At 42.1% G+C, this 10,268-nt stretch overlaps 1 protein-coding gene across 4 annotated transcripts in view; it reads left to right on the top strand.

The window, feature by feature from the left end:
* The window catches only part of PHACTR2 (phosphatase and actin regulator 2), a 104,295-nt gene that overhangs the window by 34,273 nt on the left and 59,754 nt on the right, over nt 1-10,268 (top strand). The window lies entirely within an intron of this gene.

The following is a 10,268-nucleotide window of genomic DNA, read 5'->3' on the forward strand; positions in this document are numbered from 1 at the left end:
CCTTTTACAGTCACACAGTTTTGTTTTTTTCAAGGGCATGAAAATGTACTTCAACAGCACAGGAAAACCATTTCCCACCCAGCTCCCCCCATGAGATGAAAGCAGTCACTGGTAGGATCCTGTTGTTTGTTGACCTTGGCACTCGGTGAGATGATTCTCATAGGTCAGAAGTGAACATGTTTCTCAGACTGCTGCTTTTCATCTCTCTTGGCTTTATGGGATTTCCTGTTCATGGACGAGGAAACAACAGCTTCACCTGTGTCTGTGCAGAGGAACTGTAATTGTGTAAACTGGGCGAGCTTGTCATAATCCTGAAATGAAATGGGAAACTACTATTTGCTTCAGCACTTCTAGGTGCTGCTAAAGAAACAAATTGGTTATCCATGGAGAAATTCCAAGACTTGTCTAGTAGAAGTTGTTACTCCAATAGTGCTCTGCATTAGTAGCTGCTTGTGAGCCTTACTAAGGGCATTGTTGTGGAGCAAGCCCTCCTGTTCCTGAGGAGCTGGACATGGAGATGCTCAGCCATAGACGTAAATTCTCATCCTGACTCAGTCCACTCTGAATGTGCAGAAAAGCCCTCAGAGTAATAATTTTTAAAGGGTTTAAAAAGGAAATTCATTTTTCTCCTCTGGCTATTTTTCCTTTCTAAAGTGGAAGAACTTTGAAACTCCTTGCACTTTACAAGAAGGCATTTCAAAGCACTTACAGGTGCAGTGAGCTACTTCCAACACACCTGTCAGCTGGTCATTTCAGGTTTTGCTGCACTTGAAAGAGTGGAAAGCAGAGCTATTGAAATGAAATGGTAAGTTTCATTTGATGTGAAGCCCTAAATGACTTGTCCACAGCCACAAAGGACATACTTAGCAGAGAGCCTCATATTCCTTATTTTTTTCCCTGAGATTTAAATTGGTTTGGGACTTTGAGGCTGAACTCTCATAAGACTACGTTGGGAATCCTATTCATTTCTCCCTGGTTTTTTTAATGCTTTTGTAAGTTATGCAAGAGTTTTAAGTACAATGTAAAGGTGTACTGTTTTCATTTGGTGCTAAATTTCTATCCAAAGCTATTCAGCTATTTTTGGGAAACTGTTCACCCTGCCAGTGTTGTCAGATGGGACTACAGTTGTGACAGCTTCAGAATTTGGGTTAATTAAGTATGTAATCTGCCTTAGACTTCAGGCTGATTGAGTGGATATTTTGGATGCCTGGTCAAAGGTATTAAAAGGCCATGTTTTTGGACAGAATGGGTAGCCATGAATTTGCCTGCTACTAATGAGAACTGCAAGAGCTCTTTTTAAAATTTGATGCTTGTGTTTATTGAGCTGAAATATGAAAAGCAATGACAATTGCTGGGAGCGTGGGTCTCATCATGCTCCCAACACCATGATTCTGATTTGAGCTGTTGGTGAGGGTCTGAATGTAAGTGTGTGGAATGAATCACTATTTATAGAGAAAAAATTGTGCACCCTTTGCGTGTAGCATGTGTATGGAATACAAAGTGTCTGTGCTGCCACACGCTCTGTGATCCGCCGGAGCAGAGCGGTGCCCCCGTGGCTCCTCAGCTGCAGCAATTCCTCACTGCAGAGGAGGCTGCAACCTGAGCCTGCACCCTGGGGCACGGCCAAAACATGGGTCTCATAAGGACACAGGGCACCAGCCACACCGTGGGGACCACATCTGTGTCAAAACAAAGATGTAGAGCTCAACAGGTTGGTGTCTCACCTCCTCTCCCTCTGAGGCTGCTTGAGGCATGACCAGAATTTCTCCTCGTTTAGCTGCCATGATACGTGACCTTTCATGTCAGGCATGCTGGCTGAGATATCTTCATGTGCTGATGTTTGGTAGCCACTAATCACCTGTTCACAGCGTTAATCATCAGCTTCCTCATCTGCCATGAGGAGAACAGGAGCTCCCGGGCAGGGGCAGAGCCTTTGCTGGCTGCCTGTTTGTGTGGGGGTTGTCTTCTCAGATGACCACCCCGATACTTCCCCCAGATGAAAAGATCTTGTTTCCTGCTGAGCCCCCTGTGCTAAGCCCCAGTGACAACTGATCCCACGCTGCTGGATCCCAGCCACTCCTTGGATCAGTTGTCCTTCCTTCCTAGATCCTCCTCCTTGGCTTTCTTACTCCTGAGGAATTTCTCCTGAGTCATATGGCCTCATCCTTAGGTGGTGTTTTCTGTTACAGATTTCAAAATGCTTTCCAGTCCTTTTTATTTAATTCCTTTAAATGGGATTTAAATGGGAAAACTTATCAGAAGTAAGCAGGACAGCACCTAAGATAGCCAGGACGAAACCAAAGAGCTCTCAAATCCTCATCAGTGTTTGCATCATATCAAATAGTCCAGCCTATTAAAAACAGAAAGGACTTACACATTTATATATTTCTTTGTGTGTTTTTTTCCTTGAAGTTGTCCTTTATTCATTTTGAACGCTGATGCTTTTTGAGGTTTAAAAAACGTAACGTTGCAGAAAAGTACTTCTGAAATCATGCTGGTATGAGTTTGTTTCTCACTGAATTAATTGTTTTAAAACACAGTGCTGAGTGCTCTTAGTGCCTTGGGTCAATCTCTGATGGATTTTTTAAAGTGCTTCAGCAAGCAGCCTGCTCCCAGAACTTATTTCTACCTATTGTATTAAAATTGTAACAATGGCTAGAAAAATTTTTCTGATATGCAGAAATACTCCAACTAGCTGCCATTAAGTCCCATGTGGAGAATTAATTTCTGAGCTGTCCATGTGTTGTCTTCTCTAGCTGGCACAAGGCAGGTTCCTGATCCTGTTCTTTTTCTGATACGTAAGGATTGACTTTTGAGTAGGGCCAGTGCTAGGCTTAGGAAAAAAGAAAGGAGGTAGTTAGCTGAAGATGACAAAATCACTCTAATAACAGGCAGTGGTAGCTCTGGTCTGTTTTGCCCTCAGCAGATCCCAGAGAGTGAGGCTGGTTGCTGGTGCCCCTTCTGAGCCAGGAGAAACTGTGCCTACAAGCCATGGGCAGGGAAAGTAGCCAGATAATGAGGGGTGCTTTTTGTTAGTTTTTTCATGCCCCAAAGCCAAATCAAAGAGTGACACTGAGTAATTTGTATCCCCCCCTGTACATGAACTCTACAAGCCCTGCACTGTCAAGTGTATTTTTGGGCAAATGTAAAATTATGGTGGGGTCTGAAGTGTGCCATTTCCTGTAGTGTCTTATGAAATGGTTCAGTAGGAACTAGGTAGGAAGATCACGATGGATATCCAGGTGATGCAGGGTATGAAGATGGACTGTTTTTTCTTCTCACTCTGTTTGACCAGAATCACATGAGTAATGGGGCTGGGGTGTCCTCTCTTCTGGGTTTGGAGGTTTTTCCTAAGTTTAAATATTACAATATGTGAATCAATTTAACCTTGCCTCTTTGTAGTCCACATAGTGGTTTGGACTAGCAATCTGCAGAGACCTTGAAATCGCCTCTGTTAATCTTATGACAGCTCATTATTAGGAAATTTGATTTAAGACTTTAGTTTCTTGCAAGGCATGATACAAGGTCACTGCAAAGGAACATGAATTTCTTCTGTCCCTGACTTGGTTTATGGACACTCGGAAATAAAGTCTCTGTCCAGAGGGAAAGTTTTATTTGCGTTTTTGTTCTATTTCTACTTTGTACAACTGTGACAATCAGTGTAAGTGGGAAAAAGCTAGGGAGAAATGAGGATCTATGGCTGCTCCATCATTCTATGGAAGTATAGGGAATGCTGTCAGGTTGCATGTCAGTAGAATGAGAATGACAGATCATCAGAGAGTTAATACCAAATCTGTGTCAATGATAGCTTTGTGAAAATGAAGTTTCATTTGAAAAGATAAGGGCTGTCTTGCCTTTTTCTTCTCTGATTCCTGCATTGCTTTCATGTGTATTAGAATGATGTTTTGCCTAGCAGAGTTAGGCTGTGATGCTGCTGTCCTAACATTTGGAACTGTATGAGCAAAGCTGGTTCTATTTCCAAAGATCAGCCTGCATTCCTCACCCCTGAGAATGTGCTTTTTTATTAGTGTTTTAAGATGTCTTCACTCTGACCATCTGCCCAAACTGTTAGCAAATCCTCATCAAGTAGATGCATCATAGTCATTTCAGTGTTATTTAATCCTTTTTGTATTTTCTGAATCTGAACATTTTAATGTGTTGCTCAGTAAAAGCCCAAGAATGGTGCAGGGGCCTTGGGTACTGGTTGGGCTTTAGAGCCTGGGCTATTGCATGATCTGTGCAAACAGATCATGTAGTTTATGATCTAGAGATAATTTGCAAAAAATTACAGAAAATCTCTAATATTTATTGATTTTAGCCAACTTAGTGATTTGCACAACTAGAATAACTGTGATATATGATGAAACTTGGTGTTTTCACTGCTATTGTAATTTACACTTTCACCTTAAAACCTTGCTGACAAGACTCAGAGACACACGGGGACTCTTTTCAAGCTTAAGAGCTTTTCTTTATTACTGGAAGCTTCAGCTCAGAAAGTGAACTCTTGACTGGGGATTTGTCACCCCTAGTTTTATTTCTGGGGCTTGCAACACTGTTGATGCACACTTAAATGCTTGTTGTTTCACTTGACCCTTTCTGCTGAGGAGGAAGACCGGAATGGCTCTTTGTGCCCTCTGCCTGCATGGCTGTAGAGCAAGTGTAGAGCAAGGCAACAGAAGGAAAGTGATTTGGATTCCAATTTCTATTTGGTAGTCAGATCAACTAAATAAAATAACATTTGTTATGAGTGAAATTTGGTTTGAATGCCCAGGAAAACTCAGCCTGTCAGGGAAGAGGATGGTGTGTTGCAGAAACAAACTACCTCAGTGGGAGCCTGGAAGCCATGATGTGGAAGGTTCCCTGCCTGTGGCAGAGGGGTTTGAACTATATAATCTCTAAGGTCCCTTCCAGCCCCAAACATTCTGTGATTCCAAGAGCCAGGCTTTGCATTCAGCTCAGCCTGCTGCAGTCAGGTGCAGCAGTGATCTTCCCTCTCAAAGCAGAAGCTGTGAAGCCAATGCCATGTGCCAGTGTCCATGTCTGCGTCCTCAGCCAACTGCAGCCTCTGCTGGTGTACCCCAGTGTAAATAGTGTTGGGAGGATGTCTGGAGCAATAGGAGCTCATGGAAGAGCCCCAGCCCCAGTTCCTGTAGGGCGTGAGGTGCCCAGGATACATGTTCCCAGGCAGTGTTTGCCCCTGAGGCTGTGGAAAGCCTCAGCGTGGCTTGTGTGTCTTTCAGCACTACTGTTGAAGGAATTTTAGTGCTTGGGCACCAAACAAGTGAATTTCACTCAGCAGCAGCATCCTGAGTTAAAAACATGGTGTGATGTGGGTAGTAAGAGGATCCAGTTTGTGACTCCTCCCCCAATTGCTCGCCTTGCTTATAAACCCCAGAGATCAACTTACCTGAAGCATTTATGTCATAACAAGCAACATAAAGTCCCCCAGGCTGAAAGCTAATCTCTGTGGGCTTCTTTTCCCTCCCTTTTTCCCCCCAAGATCCTGGATGAATCAACAAAGAAATGACACTTCCATTGCATGCTTATGAAAGAGATTTAGTGGGATACAATCAAGTAATTTGAGTCACGTTACAACTTAAAGTCCCCCTAAGCTGGTGGGAAATGATTCTTAGATGCTATCTGTCTTTATGAGAAGAAAAAAACCCAAACAGTTCATTGCCAAGAAATTAGATGTATTTAAATTATGCATTTATAATGTGTTATAATTTATTTCATTGTTAATAATTCAGAACTGGCCGTGCATTTCCTTCCCTGTAAATTCATTCAATGTGTCTGAAGATTACTGGTTTGTTTCTTGGAGTTTTATGGATTTATTGCGTTTCTGAGGGGAAGGAAATGTTGGTTTTGGCACAGATGCTAAGAATATTCTTGTTCTGAAAATGTGAAGCAGTGTTCTAGTGCACTGCAAATCTGGCCTCCTTTTTGTTGATACAGAGAAGGGTGTCGTGGTTTTCCTGCCTTACACATTTTACCACCATGCATAACTCTCCTATTCTCATGAATTGTTCAAGTGATTGACAAAAAAAAAGGAGAATATTGGTATTAATAATTAGAGCTAAAAATCCATACAAGGTTTAAAACAACTGCAGTAATTGCAGGGTAGTTCCTGTGCTTAAATTCCTGAAGGAAAGTTTTGGAAGGCTGATCTGACTCTTCTAAGGGTACTCTAGATTTGATTTCTTTGAAAAACAATGTTGTTGTTTATTCTTGCTTGAATAACACTGCTTTTGACACACAGAAGTAGTGCATGGAAGAAATAAGTGAGATATAAGAGAGACTGTGTCTGTGCAAGGGAATGAACAGTTAAGTAGACAACTAAGACTGGGGATAAAGCCAGTTTCTGGAGAGCTGGACAAAGACCAAGCAGAAATAGTATATACTTTAGCTGGAGGAGAAAGTAATTAGAGAGTAGCAAAACATGAGCCAGCAAGAAAAAGAAAGAGATATTAACTACAAAGCATTGCAGAAATTACCTGTCACTCTGCTTTAAAAGTTTTTTGTTGGGCGGAATTGTCGTGTAACTGTGTCATGTTACAGAGAGAACATGATTCTGAAAAGAGGAAGAAAGTTTGTGTTGGAGAAGCCTAGGGGAATTCTCAGAAACCTGAAACTGAAAAAAAAAGTATCTCGGACACTTAGAGCAACACCTCTCTCTTAACTGCCCCCTGCACTTCTCCTCCGGCTGATTTAATTTTCCCATTGCTACCGGAGGCAAGGAGGGGAGAAGAGGAGGAGAACATGTTTTAGCCAGATCCAGCAAGATGAACAGGGTGTTTCTGAAACGTTTAATGCACCTGGAAACTCTGTAGCTTAGTTTGAAGTGCCTAGCAAAAAATGTGTTGAAGGAAAAAAAGCATTTAATGTCACTATTGGATCTCAAGGATGATGTATTTTTAAAGAGAAAAAGAGCAAGAAGAGTGTACCTTTCTAGCTGAGACCCATGAATGATGAAAACCCTTGAGAATACAGGTTTTAGCCACTAGAAAGCATACAAAAGTTAAGCATTATTTTCAATACATTTTAAACCATTAACAAAAGGTAGGGACTCTGCAGGTTTCTCTAGTTAGTAGGAGAAGCTGGACACAACATTTGATGTCTGTCATTGCACACTGTCTCTGTTGCACAGACCAATTTTACTTTGGCAATGGCTGCAGCTCAGCCCTGTTAAGGTACAAACCTTTCCCAGCTGCCTCAGTGCAAAATCAGCAAGATCTGATAGCATGTGAGAATAAAGGCCACAGAAAATCACCCTGGCATCATCTGGACGCCCAGCTCTGAAAATTTTCCATGCGTATTAATCAGTCCTGAAGATGGGTTTTGTGTGATAATTAAATATTGTTTCCCCCCCCCCCCCTCCTCCCCACTTAGCTACAGATGGATCATGTCAGACCTGACAGTCATAGACCATGGATGTAAGTGATTCAACAAATGGTTGAAGTCATGCCATGGATCTTGGTGGTTTTACCTTTCCACCAGCTGTCCTTAGGGATGTGCTTGTAGAGAAAACATCTCTCTTTCTGTAGCTCATCCTACATTGCACTCAGGGTTTCCTCAACCACAGAAGAGAAACACTGCAGGAAACATCAGCAGAAGGTGAGATGAACAAAACACCATTGCTATATGAAATCCTTTGTTAGGTGAGTTTACAGTGATGAGGGAATCAGCTGAAGACAGCTAGTGAATTATCCCACTGCTGTGGTTAATTCTTTCTTCAGCTTTTGCAGGGGAGCAGGCTCCTCAGCCCCTGCCTGCCTGTGGTTTAGCAGGTAACATCATTACACCCTGACAGTCCCTGGATGGGAATGCTACTGGTTAGCATATTTGGCAACCTGTTTTTTTCCCCTGAGGGCCTGTATATAGCAGCAGGGCAGAAGTGAGACCAGTGTCCTCACGTCAGCAGAGAGGTGTCTGGTGGCACAGACGAGTTTTTCTTAACCCCCTCAGAATTGATACATCCTCTGTCTATAAGGGCCTAGAGGTTTCTTGCTTTAAGTTTAGATTTTTTTCTTGTTTGTGCAGAAAATTCCACATAAGACTGAGTGAAGAGTAAAGGAAGAACAGATGCTGCTAATTAAATTAACCATTTCCTAAAAACAAATAGCAGGCACTTCAATCTCCTAAAAAAATACCAGCATGAAGTCCATTCTTTCTGGTTTAAGTGATTACTTACATGTCCAGATGCCAATTCAGGGAAAATTTGCAAATGTAGAGAGGTTTATTTTGTCTTACTGTGTTATTTCCTTATAATTCAGTCTTTCCACCTACCATTTTTGGTGCCTTTTTTTTTCCATTTATTTTTTAACGTATGGAGTGGTAGCAAAAGTTTTGACACAAAAAATGTCCTTCTTGTGGGGTAAAAAAACCCAAGAACTGTGTTTGAGGTGAGAGAGAAGGGAGGGAAACTGGGATAATGCTGAGGTGGTGCAAGAGATGACACTTCAAGGAGTTGGGTAGTGAAGTAGGAAGTCTTTTATGAGGGCTTCCGGTAGCCCTCCTTAGTCTGGCAGCAGTTAGGTGAAAAAGACAACCATTAGTTTATCTCAGTGGTATTGTTGGTACCATATTGATGGCTCTTCTTCTGACACATTGGCAGGAACATTTTTCTTCTAACCCAGGAATTATGAGTGAAGTCTCGTTGAGTGATGCGCATGTGTGGAGTCACATATACTCACTGAAGTTCTTACCATCAGACTAGGATTGATGTTATATTTTGCTGTGAATGCCCATATCACAGTTTTCAAGAGAACTGACAATTTTTCAAAACATTTGTCATGTCCATGAAAATAGAGGAGCCAGAGGTCTGGTGGTAGCAGTTGTTTGTGGTTGTAGGAAGGGTACACGAGAGAAGGTGTGAGATAGAGCAGTGCTCCCCAGAGCTCCCCAGTAGTAGAATATGGCAGATTTAAGACATGTGGTAGGTTAGGAGTCCCTTCAATAACATGGATTTGCTCTGGGCCTCCCTAGTTTTGAGTAGGTGCCGTAAGAAGTAAATTGGATCCTTCAGTTTTGTGGATACAGCTCTGCATTTCTTCCACTGTGTCTGTATTTGCCTGATAAAAGAGCCCCTTGCATTAGACTGCATGTCAATGAAATTAGTGATGAGAACTTTTCCTTGCACAAAAACCTGCATATTTTCTAGTTATAGTCCTTGCAGTATTTTCACCAATTACTCACCTCTTCCTACCAGCAGAGTTTTGTACTTATAAAAACAACATCCAGATGCACCCCGGTCAAGTACTATGACTTCATATAAAATTGAGATTACATTCAACAGCTTGACCAAAGCACATCAAGGGCAGTATTCTAGCACATTTAGCCTTGGCTTAATGCTCTGGCTTGTTTTAGTTGTGAAATTGGTGGGTTTATTAAAATATTATATAAAATATATGGAGTGAGACGTCCTTTCTAAAAGCCAGCATGCAGGGCCATAGATTCCAGAGTATTTAGAAACAAGGCACTTCCCTCTGTATGAATAACAAGAGTCACTTCATATTTTGTGTTTGTGCTTTTCTGTGCTCAGTTGCCTCCCTGGGTAGCAGGTGCTGAGCCTGGAGTGCTGCCACTGCTGGGGAAGGGAACTGTGCATCCCTGTGAGCTCCACACTCCAGCCAGGGGGCATTCCCAGCCTGTAGGCTGCCCCTTTTATTGCATAAAAGTGTGCAGTATTAGTAGCAGATAAACCTATGGTATTCCTAGCACATGAGCAAATTGGGCAAATACAGTGTTTTGTATTGCTCTGAGTGTGAAGAAAATAGAAAATGTGGGGGGGGGTAGTAATCTTTCTATTTTTCTTTCTTGTTATTCATTTCTTTTTCTCCTTAACTTTTCTCAAAGCTAAACTTCCCACAAAATTCAATTATACTCCAAAAGTCTGTGTTGGCATGAAAGATAATTAAAAGTCCACTCAAACCTTTGATTCCCACGTGGTTTAGAAGACAGATGTTTAAAGTTAGCAGAGAGGCTGACTGAAGTGGGAAGGCGATGTTGGTGATGGAGCTGTTTGGATTGGAAGCTTTGAGGACACATCTGAAGGTTTTTCATGCTCCTCAGAGCAGGTGTTACCTGAAACAGGATCATGTTTTTGCTGGTATCTTGACACAATTGCTGAGCTGATTTGGCAAGGGCAGATTTACATGGGTCACCGACTGGATGCTTGGCCAGGCTGCTCCTCCTGTGCTGACATCTGGCCAAAAACTAAAGGCAGCCTTTCAAATGCATGGCCCCTGTTGTATGGGCCATGTACATGT

The sequence above is a fragment of the Molothrus aeneus genome, chromosome 3 (assembly GCF_037042795.1).
Source record: "Molothrus aeneus isolate 106 chromosome 3, BPBGC_Maene_1.0, whole genome shotgun sequence".
Classification (NCBI taxonomy): domain Eukaryota; kingdom Metazoa; phylum Chordata; class Aves; order Passeriformes; family Icteridae; genus Molothrus; species Molothrus aeneus.